Genomic DNA, 16,845 nt, shown 5'->3' with positions numbered 1-16,845 from the left:
CATTTGTCTGTTTACTTGTTTATTTACCTTGAATATTTTGAATACATGAACAGAGGTAAAGATAAAACTAAGATCAGAAACGAAAACAAGAGAAAAATAATTACAGGCCAGGTGTGGTGGCTATCGCCTGTAATCCCAGCACTTTGAGAGGCTGAGGCAGGCAGATCATGAGGTCAGGAGTTCAAGACCAGCTTGGCCAACATAGTGAAACCCTGTCTCTACTAAAAATACAAAAATTAGCCAGGCATGGTGGTTCGCGCCTGTAGTCCCAGCTACTCAGGAGGCTGAGGCAGGAGAATCACTTGAATCTGGAAGGTGGAGATTGCAGTGAACCGAGATCACACCACTGCACTCCAGCCTGGGTGACAGAGCGAGATTCCATTTCAGGGAAAAAAAAAAAAAATTATAGTATTTGAGCAATATATTGAAGCCTAGGTTTCCAAAGCAGAACAGGAAAGGGGGCTTTACATAATAATGTACACAAGTTTTCGTGTCTGATAAAAGAAAGCTTATAAAACCTTTAGAAGAAAGTTTTGATGGCACTAAAGACTAAAATTAAATTATCTTACGGAAACATTTTTCCTTTAGCAAGTAATTATCAAGATGTGACAGTGAAGAGCATGAGCTTCAGAATACACTTCTTGAGTTAAAAGACTCCAATCTTGCTCTGAGACTCAGTTTTCACATCTGTTATACGGTGGTAACAACATTGATCACATAGAGCCTCTATAAAGATTAAATGGAAATTAGGCCGGGCGTGGTGGCTCACGCCTGTAATCCCAGCACTTTGGGAGGCCAAGGCTGGCAGATCATCAGGTCGGGAGCACGAGACCAGCCTGACCAACATGGTGAAACCCAGTTACTAATAAAAATACAAAAAAAAAAAAAAAATTAGCCAGGAGTGGTGGCACGCACCTGTAGTCCCAGCTACTCAGGAGGCTGAGGCAGGAGAATCGCTTGAATCTGGCAGGCAGAGGTTGCAGTGAGCCGAGACTGCACCCCTGTATTCCAGCCTGGGCGACAAAGCGAGACTCCATCTCCAAAAATTTTTGAAAAAAGATTAAATGGAAATTAAATGAATGTAATGCAAAATTTAAGAAAAAATGTAATACAAATATAAAGAGCTTAGAATAGTGCTTGGCATGTAATAAGCACTACGAGTGTTATGATGATGATGATGAAAATGATGATTACTACTATTATTAAAGGAAGACTTATAGTAAAAATCAAGTTTCCTGCCACAAACCTCTCCTGTCCTGTCTGGCTCCCAGGAAATCCTTATATGTTTTAACTATTTTTATATTGATTGCTTCTGGTTGTTCATTTCAAAGTGCTAAATAACACTCTAATACGTATTTATCAACTTACTTTACCCCCCACCTTCTTCTCCTCCACTTCTGTGTCACTATTCTCACTCCTCCACTGAGCAACTCTCCAACTCTAAAAATTATCTCTCCAAACATCAGTTACTCATTCATTCAAGCCAGACAGCATCTCTTGACTCTTAGGTTAAGGGTAATAAGTCATGTTAAAGAAACTGTCTTTAATTGTTATACAAAAACTGAAAAACACAGGTTACCCAGAAATTTTTTTCTATTGGCCTCATATAAACAGTAATGGCATAGTATCAAATCACTTTTCTTGTATAATTTCTATGATACCTAAGCTAGCAATATTAAAAATGCTTTGCTTTCTGATGATGTGACCTGATAGGAGAATTTTGTGAGAAACCAGAGAAATAGGTGAGCTCACTCAAATGTTATTCAGCTTAACCATGCTTTTGACAGGAAACAAACCATGTGCACTTTAAGATGATAGTTTAGATATTACATGCTTGAATACTGAAAAGAAATGTATGTGCTTAAATTGCCAAGCTTTCAGATCGAAGGCTTAACATTCTGTATTAAGAAAGGAAAGTCTTTTGTTGCCTACCATATGATTTATTGCATAGAACTCCAAAATCACAGGCAACAAAAGCAAAAATATACGTATAGGATTGTATCAAACCAAAAAGTGTCTGCGTAGTAAAGGAAACAAATAAAAGGGTGAAGAGACAGACCACCGGTTGGAAGAAAATATTTTCAAACCATATATCTGATAAGGGATTAATATCACAAATATATAAGAAACTCACACAACTCAAAAGCAAGAAAACAAATAACCAAGATTAATACCGGGCAAATGGTCTGAAAAGACATTTCTCAACAGAAGAGACATGAATGACCAAGAGATACTCAACATCTCCAATCATCAGCAAAATGCAAATTTAAGACCATAATATGGTTTGGCTGTGTCCCCTCCCAAATCTCATCTTGAATTGCAGCTCCCACAATTCCTACATGTTGTGGGCGGGACCCCATGGGAGGTAATTGAATCATGGGGCAGGTGGTTCCCGTGCTGTTCTTTTGATAGTGAATAAGTCTGATGAGATTTGATGGCTTTATAGGGCATAGTACCCCCTGCACAAGCTCTTTCTGGCCTGCTGCCATGTAAGACATCGCTTGTTCTTCCACCATGATCGTTAGGCCTCCTCAGCCATGTGGAACTATGAGTCAATTAAATTCTTTCCTTTACAAATTATCCAGTGTAAGGTATGTCTTTATGAGAAGCATGAGAACAGACTAATACAGACCACAACAGAATATTATTTTACACCTGGTAGAACAGTTATCATAAAAAAATGATAACAAGTGCTGGTGAGGACGTGGAGAAGTTGTTGAGATGATGGATATATCAATTAGCTTGATTGAATATTTCTACAATGTATACATAGATCAAAACATCACATTGTGCTGCATAAATATATGTAATTATTATTTGTTAATTAAAAATACATTATTTTTAAAAGAAGGGAAAGGAACTAAAGTGTACTGAAATTTGTAACTTGCTTTGAGATGCTTGAAAAGTACGATGGATCAGTAGATGGGCAGATGGGAAGATAGAAGGATGAATATGAGACAAAGCAAATGTAACAAAATGTTAACATTTGTAACATTTACATGGTAAGTGTATGGGTGTCCACGATATAATTATTTCAGCTTTTCAATATGTTCCACAATTTTTATAATGATATATTGAGGAAAAATAATAGAAATTCCTGATTATCTGTCAACACTGAAAATGCATTGAAGTGGTTTGTATGAATGAAGAGCTACATTGTTTCCAGAAAAAAAAAAATTGAAGATTTACCTGTTTAAAATTTAAATGCACAGTCTGAGGCTCTTAAAGTCTATATTATAAAGCAAAAATGAAAAAGCTCTGTCTTACATTTACTTAAAATAGATATTAACCATGAGCAAATTTGATGGCTAAGAAATCCCAGTGCAACTCTCCTAGGCCATATAGTTTTCAATGACATTGTCTTCTAGTAATCTCCTAGCATAATGAGTGAGCACCAAAATTTATCCCCCAAAACTGCATGTAGACCTGTGAGTAGATGTTTTTAAGTTTATCTCTTAAAATGTTAGGTAGTGTCAGTAAATAACAAAATTTAGGTTAGTACTGAAGTATAAATGTTTCTTAATCTAGAGTGAAAGAAGAGCATTCCAGGAAGAAAGCTCAAAGCAAAGCACAGAAATGTAGAAATATGAGGGTTGGTTAGTAAATGGCAAGCAGACAAGTATGGCCAGAGTAGAAGATGAAGGGAGAAATTAATAAATGGGTCTGGAAACACAGAGCAAGATGGTGGAACAGAAGGCTCCACAGATAGTTCCCCCTCCTCCTGCCTAAGGACACCAATTTAAAAACTATCTACACAAAACAAGGACCTTCATAAGACATAAAAATCAGGTGAGCACTCACAATTCTGGTATTAACTTCATATCACTGAAACGGGCACTGAAGAGGCAGAAAAATACAATCTTGAATCACTTATGCCACCCCTCATGACCCCCCAGAGTGGTGGCATGGTGCAGGGAGAATTTCTGTGGCTGGCAGAGGGAGCACACAGCAATAGTGAAGCATTAAACTCAGTGCTGTCCTGTCATAGCAGAAAGGAAAACCGGATCAAACTCAGCTGTCACCCCATACCCACCTTGCACACAGAGGGAGCATTTCAGCCAGCCTTAGCCAGAGACGAAACTGAGATCCCAGTGGTTGGAGCTTGAGTTTGTGCAAACCTCACCACTGTAGGCTAAAGTGCCCTAGGGCCCTAATAAATTTGAAAGGCATGTAGGACTGCAACCTTTATTTGAGTCCCAGTGCTGAATTGGAGCCAGAAGCAGTAGACCGTGGGGAGGGGAGAACATGCACCCTACCCAAACACCAGCCAGGGCAGCTAAGGGGTTGTTGGCATCACCCCTTCCCTAACTGCAGACCGTAGCTCACAGCTCCAAAAGAGACCCCTTCCTTCAGCTTGAAGAAGGAAGAGGGAAGAGCAGGGAAGACTTTGTCTTGCATCTTGGATACCAGCTCAACCACAGCAGAACAGGGCACTGGTCAGAGTTGCAAGGCCCTCTTTCCAGGTCCTAGCTGCCGATGACACTTCTAGACATGCCTTGGGGCCACAGGCAACCTGCTGCCTTGAAGGGAAAGACCCAGTCCTGGCAGGATTTGTCACCTGCTAACTGAAGAGCCCCTGGGCCTTGACTAACCAGCAGCAGTAGCCAAGTACTATGTCAAGGGTGTTAGGTAAGGCTGAGCTTTTCTGGCTTCAGGAACCAGCTTAGCCAAAGTAAGGTAGAGCCCCTAGCGACCTTTGGAGTCCATGATTCCAGAAGTTGGCTCTTGGACAGCATTTCTGGATATGTCCTGGGTCAGAGGGGAGCCCACTGCCCTGAATCATGAATCCCAGGTCAGGCAACATTCACCAAAAATTGACTCGGAACTCTTGGGCCTTAAGGTAACGTCAGCAGTAGTCTGGCAGTACTCCTTGTGGACCTGTGGTGGCAGTGGCCTTGGGCTGGGGCTCCTCTGCCTTTGGAAATGAGAGGCAAAAGTGGGAAGGATTGCAGATTGTGGTTTGAGTGCCAGCTCAGCAGTAGTACAGTGGAACACCAAGTAAACTTTTGAAGTTTTTTACTCTAGTCCCTAGCTCTTGGAAGGCACCTCTGGACCCATCAGGGGACAGGGGTAACTTGTTGCCCTGAAGGGAAGAATACAGACCTGGCAGGCTTCTCTGCTGGCTGACTGTAGAGCCCCAGGGCCTTGAGCAAACATAAGCAGCAGGCAGGGAGTGGTTACATCAGGCCTTGGGTGAGACCCAGTACTGTGTTGGCTTCAGGTATGACCAAGTGCAGTCATAGATGTGGTGGCCACTGAGGTTACTGTGTCACTCCACCCCAGTTTCAGTTTCCAGTGGCTTCGAACAGAGAGACTCCGTTTGTTTGGAAGAAAGTAAGGGAAGAGAACAAGAGTCTCTGTCTGGTAATCCAAAAAATTCTCCTTGATCTTGTCTAGGACCATCTTGATGGTACCTACACAAGTCTTTTTTTTTTTCTTTTTTTGAGACGAAGTCTTGCTCTGTCACCAAGCTGGAGTGCAGTGTCACAATCTCAGCTCACTGCAACTTCTGCCTCCCAGATTGAAGTGATTCTTCTGCCTCAGCCTCCTAAGTAGCTGGGACTACAGGAGCATGCCACCACATCAGCTAATTTTTGTATTTTTAGTAGAGATGGGGTTTCACCACGTTGGCCAGGATTGTCTCGATCTCTCGACCTCGTGATCCACCCATCTCGGCCTTCCAAAGTGCTGGGATTACAGGCATGAGCCACCGCACCCAGCCCTACACAAGTCTTCAAGAACCACAGTATTACCAGGCTTGGGGTGATCCCTAAAGAAGATACAGCTTAGATCTGTAAGGAACATCTACATCCAAGTCTTTTCAAATATCGGAGAAGCCTTCCCAAGAAGGACAGGTACAAACAAGCCCAGCCAGTGATGGCTATTCAATGCTCAGACAGAAGCAAACATCTACAGGTGTCAAGACTTCCCAGGAAGAAAAAAAAAGAGACCTCATAAAACAAACTAAATAAAGCACCAAGAACCAATCCTGGAGAAACAGAAATATATGACCTTTCAGACAGATAATCCAAAATAGTAATGTTCAGGAAACTCAAAGGAATTCAAGATAACACAGAGAAATAAGTCACAATTCTATCACATAAATTTACCAAAGAGATTGAAAAAAGTTTAAAAAATCAGCAGAAATTCTGGAGCTGAAAAGTGCAACTGGCATACTGAATGGAGCATCAAAATATTTTAATAGCAGAATTGATCAAACAAGAAAGAATTAGTGAGCCTGAAGACAGACTATTTGAAAATACACAGTCAGAGGAGACAAATGAAAAAAGAGTAAAAAAAAAAAAAAATGAAGCATGCCTACATCTAGAAAATAGCCTCGGATGGGCAAATCTAAGAGGTTTTGGTCTTAAAGAGGAGATAGAAAAAGAGAAGGGGGTAGAAAGCTTATTGAAAGAGATAATAACAAAGAATTTTTCAAACCTAAAGAAAGATATTGATATCCAAACACAAGAAGGTTATAGAATGGCCAGCAGATTTAACCCAAAGAAGACTACCTCAACTCATTTAATAATCAAACTACCAAAGGTCAAGAATAAAGAAAGGATCCTAAAAGCAGCAAGAGAAAAGAAACAAATAACATACAATGGAACTCCAATACTTCTGGCAGCAGACTTTTCAGTGGAAACCTTACAGGCTGAGAGAGAGGCATGACGTATTCAAGGTGCTGAAGGAAAAATATTTTACCCTAGAACTGTATATCCTTCAAACATGAAGGAGAAATAAAGACATTCCCAGATAAAAGCTGAGGAATTTCGTCAACACTTGACTTGTGCTACAAGAAATGCTAAAGAAAAGACACTAAAGAGCAATAAGTAATCACCTGAAGGTAAAACACTCACTAGTAATAGGGAGTGGTTATATCAGGCCTTGGATGAGACCCAGTACTGTGCTGGGTACACAGAAAAACCCAAAATACTATAGCCCTGTAACTGTGGTATGTAAACTACTCTTCTTATAAATAGAAAAGCTAAATGCTGAATGGATCAAAAATAATATCTACCACTTTTTAAGACACAGACAGTACCAGAAGATATAAATAGAAACAACAAAAAGTTAAAAAGCAGGGGAACAAAGTTAAGACAAAGTTTTTATTGGTTTTGTTTTTGTGTGTTTGTTTATACAGTGTTCATTTATTATCAGCTTAAAATAATGGATTATAAGATGATACCTGCAAGGTTCATAGTAACCTCAAATCAAAAACCATACAACACAAAAAATAAAAAGCAAACTAAATCGTATCACCAGAGAAAATTACATTCACTAAAGGAAGACAGAAAAGAAAGAAAGAAGGAAGAGGGGACCACAAAACAACCAGAAAATAATGAAATGGCAAGAGTAAGTCCTTACTTATCAACAATAACATTGAATATAAATGGACTAATCTCTCCAATCAAAAGAAACAGACTGAGTGAATGGATTAAAAAAACAAGGCCCATTAATCTGTTGTCTATAAGAAACACACTTCATATATAAGTATACACATAGACTGAAAACAAAGAAATGGAAAAATATATTCCATGACAACAGAAATCAAAAAAGGAGCAGGAGTAGCTATATTTATATCAGACAAAATAGATTATAAGACAAAAACTATAGGAAGAGACAAAGAAGGTCACTATGTAATGAAAAATGAGTCAATTAATGAAGATGATATAATAATTTTAAATATATATGCACCCAAAACAGGTGTGCCCAAATGTATAAAGCAAATATTATTAGAGCTAAAGGGAGAGATAGGCCCCAATACAATAATAGTTGGAGACTTCAACACCTCACTTTCAGCACCGGACAGATCTTCCCAACAAAAAATCAACAACAACAAAAAAATCAGATTTAATCTGCACCGTATACCAAATGGATCTACTAGATATTTACAGGGCATTTCATCTAACAACTGCAGAATACACATTCTTTTCCTCAGCACATGAGTTATTCTCAAGGATAGGCCATATGTTAGGTCACAGAACAAGTCTTCAAACAATGAAAAAAACTGAAGTAATATCAAGCACCTTCTCTGACCACAGTGGAATAAAACTCAAAATCAGTAACAAGAGGAATTTTGGAAACTATGTAAATATATGGAAATTAAACAATATGTTCCTGAATGACCAGTGAGTCAATGAAGAAATTAAGAAAGAAATTGAACAATTTCCTAAAACAAACGATAATGGAAACACAACATACCAAAACCTGTGAGATAGAGCAAAAGAAGTAAAGAGCTTCTGTACAGCAAAGGAAACTATCATCAGAGTGAAAAGGCAACCTACACAATGGGAGAACATTTTTGCAATCTATCCATCTGACAAAGGGCTATCATCCAGAACCTACAAAGAACTTAAACAGATGTACAAGAAAAAAACGAACAAGCACATCAAAAAGTGGGCGAAGGATAGGAACACACACCTCTCAAAAGAAGACATTTATGTGGCCAACCAACATGAGAAAAAAGGCTCATCATCACTAGTCATTAGAGAAATGCAAATCAAAACCACCATGAGATACCATCTCACGACAGTCAGAATGGTGATCATTAAAAAGTCGGGAAACAGTCGGGCACGGTGGCTCAAGCCTGTAATCCCAGCACTTTGGGAGGTCAAGGCAGGCAGATCACGAGGTCAGGAGATTGAGACCATCCTGGTTAACATGGTGAAACCCCATCTGTACTAAAAATACAAAAAATAAAAAATAAAAATTAGCCAGGCATGGTGGCGGGTGCCTATAGTCCCAGCTATTTGGGAGGCTGAGGCCGGAGAATGGCGTGAACCCCGGGAGGCAGAGGTTGCAGTGAGCCAAGATTGCACCACTGCACTCTAGCCTGGGTGACAGAGCGAGACTCTGTCTCAAAAACAAAAACAAAAACAAAAAAAACAAAAAACAAGCAAACAAAAGTCAGGAAACAGATGCTGGAGAAGATGTGGAGAAATAGGAATGTTTTTACACTGTTGGTGGGAGTGTAAATTAGTTCAACCATTGTGGAACACAGTGTGGCGATTCTGTAAGGATCTAGAACCACAAATGCCATTTGACCCAGCAGTCCCATTACTGGGTATATACCCAAAGGATTCTAAATCATACTACTATAAAGACACATGCACACATATGTTTATTGCAGCACTATTCACAATAGCAAAGACTTGGAATCAACCCAAATGCCCATCAATGATAGACTGGATAAAGAAAATGTGGCACAAATACACCATGGAATACTATGCAGCCATAAAAAAGGATGAGTTCATCCTTTTGCATGTCCTTTGCAGGGACATGGATGAAACCGGAAACCATCATTCTCAGCAAACTAACACAAGAACAGACAACCAAACACTGCATATTCTCACTCATAAGTGGGAGTTGAACAATGAGAACACATGGACACAGGGAGGGAAACATCACACACCTGGGCCTGTCACGGGGTGGGGGCTAGGGCAGGGATAGCATTAGAACTACCTTATGTAGATGATGGGTTAATGGGTGCAGCAAACCACCATGGCACATGTATACGTATGTAACAAACCTGCATGTTCTGCACATGTATCCCAGAACTTAAAGTATAATAAAATGAAATAAAATAATTAAAAAAAAGAAATGAATACCTATAAGTGCCCACATCCAAAAAGAAAAACTCTCAAGTAAACCATCTAATGATGCATCTTGAACTGACCATTAACAAGTAATGAGATTGAAGCCATAATAAAAAGTTTTCCTGTAAAAAAAAGCCTGGGATCCAAAGGCTTCATTCCTGAATTCTACCAAACATTTAAATAAGAACTAATGCAAATCCTACTCAAACTATCCCAAAAAATAGAGAAGGAGGGAATACTTCCAAAATAATTATATGAGGCCAGTATTACCTTGATACCAAAATCAAAGACACATCAAAACAAAAAAGAAAAAAAGAAAACTACAGGCCAATATCTCTGAAGAATATTGATGCAAAAATCCTCAATACTGAATCCAACGATACATTTGCTCATTTATCATGACAAAGTGGGATTTATCCCTGTGATACAAGGATACTTCAACATATGCAAATCAATCAATGTGATACATTACATCAACAGAATGAAGGACAGAAACCATGTGATCATTTCAATCAACGAAGAAAAAACATTTGGTAAAATTCAATATCCCTTCCTAATAAAAATACTAAAAAGGTGGTTATAGAGGGAACATACCTCAATATAATAAAAGCCATATATGACAGACCTACAGCTAGTATCATACTGTATAGGGAGGAAATGAAAGCCTTTCCTCTAAGATCTGGAACATACCCACTGTTACCACTGTTATTCAAAATAGTACTTAAAGTCTTGACTAGAGCAATCAGACAAGAGAAAGATATAAAGGGCATCCAAATTAGAATAAAAGAAGTCAAATTATCCTTGTGTGCAGATGATATGATCTTATTTGTGAAAAATCCTAAAGATTATACAGACAAACTATTAGAACTCAAATTCAGTTAAGTTGCAGGATACAAAATCAACATACAAAAATCAGTAGCCTTTCTGTATTAAAAACATAAACAACCTGGAAAAGTAATAAAAAAGTAATCTAATTTGTAATAGCCACAAATTAAATTAAATACCAAATAATTTTATCCAAATAAGTGAAAGATCTCTGTAATGAGAACTATAAAACACTCATGAAAGAAATTGAAGAGGACACCAAAAAATATGAAAATATTCCATATTCATGGATTAGAAGAATCAATGTTGTTAAAATGTTCATCTTGCACAAAGCAATCTATAGATTCTATGCAGTTTCTATCAAAATACCAATGAAATTCTTCACAGAAATAGAAAAAGCAATCCTAAAATTTCTATGGAACCACAAAAGACCCAGAATAGCCAAAGCTGTGCTAAGAAAAAAGAACAAACCTGGAGGAATCATATTACCTGACTTCAAATTATACTACAGGACTATGGTAACAAAAACAGTATGGTACTGGCATAAAAACAGACACATACACTAATGGAACAGAATAGAGAACCCAGAAACAAATCCACACACCTACAGTGAACTCACTTTTGACAAAGGTAGCATGAACAGACACTGGGGATAGGATGGTCTCTTCGATAAATGGCGCTGGGACAACTGGATATCCATATGCAGATTGACTCCTTTATCGCACCACATACAAAAATCAAACAAAAATGGATTAAATAACTAAGTCTAAGACCACAGACTCTGAAACTACTACAAGAAAACACTGGACAAAATCTCCAGGACATTTTTCTGGGCAAAAATGTCCTGAGTAATATCCCACAAGCACAGGTGACCAAAGTAAAAATGGACAAATTGGATCACATCCAAAAGCTTCTGCACAGCAAAGGATACAATCAACAAAGTGAAGTGACAATCCACAGAATGAGAGAACATATTTGAAACTACCCATCTGACAAGGGATTAATAGCCAGAATATATAAGGAGCTCAAATAACTCTATAGGAAAAAATATAATAATCTGATCAAAAATGGGCAAAATATCTGAATAGACACTTCTCAAACGAAGACATACAAATGGTAAACAGACATATTAAGAGGTGCTCAACATCATTGATCATCAGAGTGAATCAAAACTACAGTGAGATATCTCACCTCAGTTAAAATGGCTTACATGCAAGAGAGAGGCAATAACAAAAGTTAGCAAGGATGTGGAGCAAAGGGAAGCCTTGTACATTGTTGGTGGGAATGTAAGCTGCTAGTACAACCACTATGTAGAACAGTTTAAAGTTTCCTCAAGAAAATAAAAATAGAGCTACCATATAATCCAGCAATCCCACTTCTGGGTATGTACCCCAAAAAAGGAAATGAGTATATCAGAGACATATGTGCTCTATGTTTGTCCTGCCTTTGAAGCACTGTTTACAATAGCTAAGATTTAGAAGCAACCTAAGTGTCCATCACCAGATGAATGGATAAAGAAAATGTGGTACATACACAATGAAGTGCGATTCAGCCACAAAAAGGAATGAGATCCTGTCATTTGCAACACCACGACAAATATCACATGCTCTCACTTACTTGTGGAATCTAAAAATCAAAACAATTGAACATAGAAAGCAGAAGGATGGTTACCAGAGGCTGGAAAGTGTAGTCGGGGGCTGGGGAGGTGGGGATGGGGATGGTTAATGGTTATGAAAAAAGTAGAAAGAATAAGACCTACTATTATATAGCACAATAGGGTGACTGTAGTCAATGGTAACTTAATTGCACGTGTAACTAAAAGAATATAATTGGATTGTTTGTAATATAAAGGACAAGTGCTTGAGGAGATGGCTACCCCATTTTCCATTATGTGATTATTGTTCATTGCATGCCTGTATCAAAACATTTCATGGACCCTGTGTGTGTGTGTATATATATATCTATATATACACATATATATATGTGTGTGTGTATATATATACATATATATGTATATATACATATATAGTATATGTATATGTGTGTGTATATATAGATATATATATACACCTACTATGTACCCACAAAAATTAAAATAAAAAATTTTAAAAATGGGTCTCAGAAGGTGAGAAGTGTCCCAATAAACAAACATGATCGGTTATTTAGACTTCCTTCCACATGTAATAAGAAACTATCAAAGATTCTGTGCAAAAGTGTGTGACTAGATTTGTAGTTTAAAAAAATATTTATCCTGGCATAAAGGAAAATGGAATAGAGAGAGGATAAAATTAAAGTCAGAAGATCAGGTTAGTTAGATATTACTCTTTTCTCCAATAGCCTTTCACTAACCCACTTCACCTTCCCTTGGCCCCTTTCTATGTTTCTGGAAAACACTGGCAACTATTTATTTGTGCAACTATATATTAGGTTGGTGCAAAAATAATTGCGGTTTTTTGCCATTGAAAGTAATGGCAAAATAGCAATTACTTTTGTACCAATTTAATGTATATGTGGATGAGTGTGCATGTTCAATATACTGTCTCAAACATTCGTGTGCAACAGAATTCTCTAAGGAGCTTGTTAAGAATGCAGATTTTACGGTTCCACTCAAGATCTAGAAACAACTGAAACAGCTTATTAATGAGACATTCCGAGCATTACTAACAAGCATGTTACACAAAATAATGTACCTATAAATGAACCCTTAGCAAGTGTTCCACTGATCATTTCATAAGGGCAACATCTGTCCTGCCTTTAGCTCAGAGTTCCATTGAATTTTTATGAAAAGTACAATTTGTTGTCTGTTTTGAGCTATCTCAGAAATTAGTGCTTTAAACAGATTTGCCTGAGGGATTACCACGTAAGAATTAACAATGACTTCATTATCACAGTGAGTTGGCATTTAAAGTCTTATTATAGGAGAGAAAACAAAGCCAGCTGCCATTTCTTGGGAGTCTGCATTGAGAACCTCACACCTGATTTTATGTGTTTTACGTTAGTGAACTATGAAAATATAAGCAGCTTGAGGGCAGGGTGAGGTCCATGTTGACATATACAAGAGACTTAGTACCTAACACTGTAAATTAATACTATTGTTAGAAGAGACAGATGTGCATCCCTTCAGCACTGCTTACTCTCATTCATTCATTTACCCATTCATTCAGTCAGTACTCATAATACTTACATCTAACAAGAGGATTTAAAACAAAAATTATCACAATATAAAAACTCAGATGATTAAGTCTTGCTGGGCTGAGGTATGGGAGCCTAATTTAGAAGAATCATTTTACTTATCACAACACATAAAAACATCTCCTGCTGACAGCCCCAACACAAAGAAGTGAGAGGACCTTTTGCAGTTTTAGGAAATGACACCTACCTATGTGATTATCAGCTACTTCCTAATAAGAGGTTAAATCTCATTCACCATGAGACAAAGGATGAGGTGTTAAAATGAAGGCATTATTCTTCAAAGATAAATGTGCTTCAAAGATACCTCATTTATGGTGAGTAGACATCTAAGCAAAGTGGAATGTAATTTCCTATAGGTGAGAGAATCTCAGAAACATGGTATAGCAAATTAAAGACTGATGCAAATTTTTGGACACTCCTCCCACCTAGTGGTACGATCTATGCCTTCTTCTCTTGAATCTGGGCAAGTTGTGGGGCTGCTTTGACCAATAGCAAGTGATGTCTCAAATTTTAGGTTCACAACTTAGGAACATGTTCTACCACCTGTTCTTGGAACATATTTGGAACCCAGAGCCCTGATTACCTGGAAGCTGCTTCTGCTGTGTGAAAGCCCAATATAGCTATGTAAGGAAGAAGTCAGATAGAGACAGGAAAAAAGAGACAGAGAGAGGCCCAGCCAGGCCCCCCATTGTTCCAGCTCCAGCCATTTGAGTCATCTCAGCAGAAGCAAGTTTAGGGGTAGTTTGTTAGACAGCAATGGATAACCTAGTGGCCACTTAGGAAAGGCCTGGAGAGATCCGGCAAACAGTTCCCATGGCTGAACTCATGCAGGAGGGAATGGTGTACCAAGGGAGCTTCCTGCCCTCAAGATCACCAGGTCTGGGCAACTGGCAATGGCATTAGTGACCACTATGGCAAAATGTCATGACCCTATCTCAAGAGTCCTCATTTTATCCAAGGAAAGGGAAAGCAACCTTGAAAGATGACTGTTGCTGTACTGCCTGCCAACCTTGGTGGTAGGACAACTGAACCAGGTTTAATCTAAACTAAATAAAAAATATCACACCTCGCATCCAAGTGTGAGCAAGTCTCACTGGTTAGAAATACATTGAGTTCTTTCCATCCCTTCCTTGAAGAATGAACTTGGGAAAGCCATTGAGACCCTCTGTTCTCCTTCTATAAAACAGAAACAACTCCTACATTACCTAATTTGGAGAGTTATTGTAAAATCAATAAAATACCAGCCATGAAATCATTTTGAAAACTATAAACAACACACAGTACAATAAATAACTAAAACTGTTACCAGCTAACCACCATCATTCTATTATGTGTTCAAATATGTTTTGAAACAAAGGAAAAGGTAATCCCTCTGCTTCCTGTATATATGTTTATGTACATACACACACACACATACATGTGTACTCCTCCTCCTTAGATATCTCTATGCCTGTGCATAAACTTTCATAGATGAATGATGGGCCTAATTGATAAAATAATCTCAGAACTAAAGAGGACAAGGACAATGGAGAGGAACAGGAGTCAGTTATTTATTAGCAACCTGCCATGTGCTTTTTATGCATTTATCTTATTAAACCCTCGTTAAGTCTAATAATCTAGATGTTATTATTATCACCTTTGTAAAATGCAAAAACTGAGGCATGGGTAGGTTAGTTTGCCAGAGTCATAGATTAGTGAGTAGCAGAAATGGATTTAAACTCCAGTCTGTATAACTGCCTAATGTGTTTTCTTATGCCTCACTGAATAAAGTAACAACAATAACAGTAATACAGAATGATAAAAAGTTTAGCTTTAAGCTTTGAAAATAGTTTTTCCCTATAGTATGGTCAAGTGCAGGTATCTCAGTGGCCCACAATATCACCATGACAACCAATCCAACCCAAGGCTAGCTTTCCTTTATGTGTTCCAAATTACCTCTGTGTCTGGGGCACTCCAGGGCTTACTGGCCTTGTGAATTAAACAGAGTCAGTCAAAGTGATGAGTAAACTAATTTCCACTAAACGTCTGGACTCATCAACTTATGATGTGCATATCTGGATTTCTGGGTTCAGCCAAATTTAAGGAAAACCTGACAAGAATTCAATTGAGGAGTGTGCAAGAAATGAGAGTTGAAAATAGAACAGAAGGCTCAGCATCCTGTTAGACAAGACATGGATTTGCTGTGTTCCTGTCTTTTCCCCCCTCATTCTTCCTACCAACAAAGAACTCAAGCTTGGACTTTTGGCTAAGCTGCTCCATATGTGAATCTTGCAAGGTTTAACTCTTAACCTGCTGAACCACCCCTTCTGTTTACTCTAGGGCATCATGGAGAATTAAGCCACGTGATTCAAAGAAAGTTCTCTCTATCAATCCTGCAGGGTGTGTAGAAGTGTGAAAGAAAGAATTAAGTCTGTACCAAAAAATGAACTTTCAATTACCTTAGAATGGGGGATCAATGAAACAGCCTATGTTGTTTACTGAGCAACTAGAGTTGACATTGGTTGGGTGAGTTTAATTGGGTATGTTTCAAGGTGAGTGCTGAAGAGAGATGAAAAGCTATGCTTAATAAGGATAAAAGCTATGCTTAATGATAAAATCTTGTCAGGAGAGAAGAAATTAAAAGATTTCCACGGTGTGACTCCTTTCCCATAACATCCATAATCTTCAGCAAATCTACTAAACACAAAATGCTACATGTAAATGTATTTCTCATAGAAACTGATGGAATAATTGATTTTTTGTGTCTGGGATGATGTGGAGCAAAACAGAATGCACTTGTACCAACAACAGAGTGGGAAGCATCAGGGACCATGTCTCTAAAGAGACAGAGCCAATAGGATATGGATAGATATAGACATAGATGCAGCTATAGATACAGATACAAATATAGAGATATACATGACATCGATGTAGATATATGAGCAGGGATTCATTAGAGGAATTGGCTCACATAATTATGGAGGCTGAGAAGTCCTATGATAGTCTGCAAGCTGGAGAACCAGCCTAGCCAATAGCATGGCTCAGTCTCAGTCTGCAGGCCTCAGAACCAGGGAAGGCAACTGTGTAGCTTTCAGTCTGAGGCTGAAGGCCTGAGAATCTGGAGTTCTCATGCCCAAGAGCAGGAGAATATCAGTGGCCCAAATCCAGGAGAGAGAGGGGAGAGGGGAGAGAGAGAGAGGGGAGAAGGGAGAGGGAGAAAGAGAGAGAGGGAGAGGGAGAAAGAGAGAGA

Source organism: Hylobates moloch, unplaced genomic scaffold, assembly GCF_009828535.3.
Source record: "Hylobates moloch isolate HMO894 unplaced genomic scaffold, HMol_V3 SCAFFOLD_42, whole genome shotgun sequence".
NCBI lineage: Eukaryota > Metazoa > Chordata > Mammalia > Primates > Hylobatidae > Hylobates > Hylobates moloch.
The sequence above is the reverse complement of the archived record's forward strand: the minus strand, read 5'-3'. Positions refer to the sequence as shown.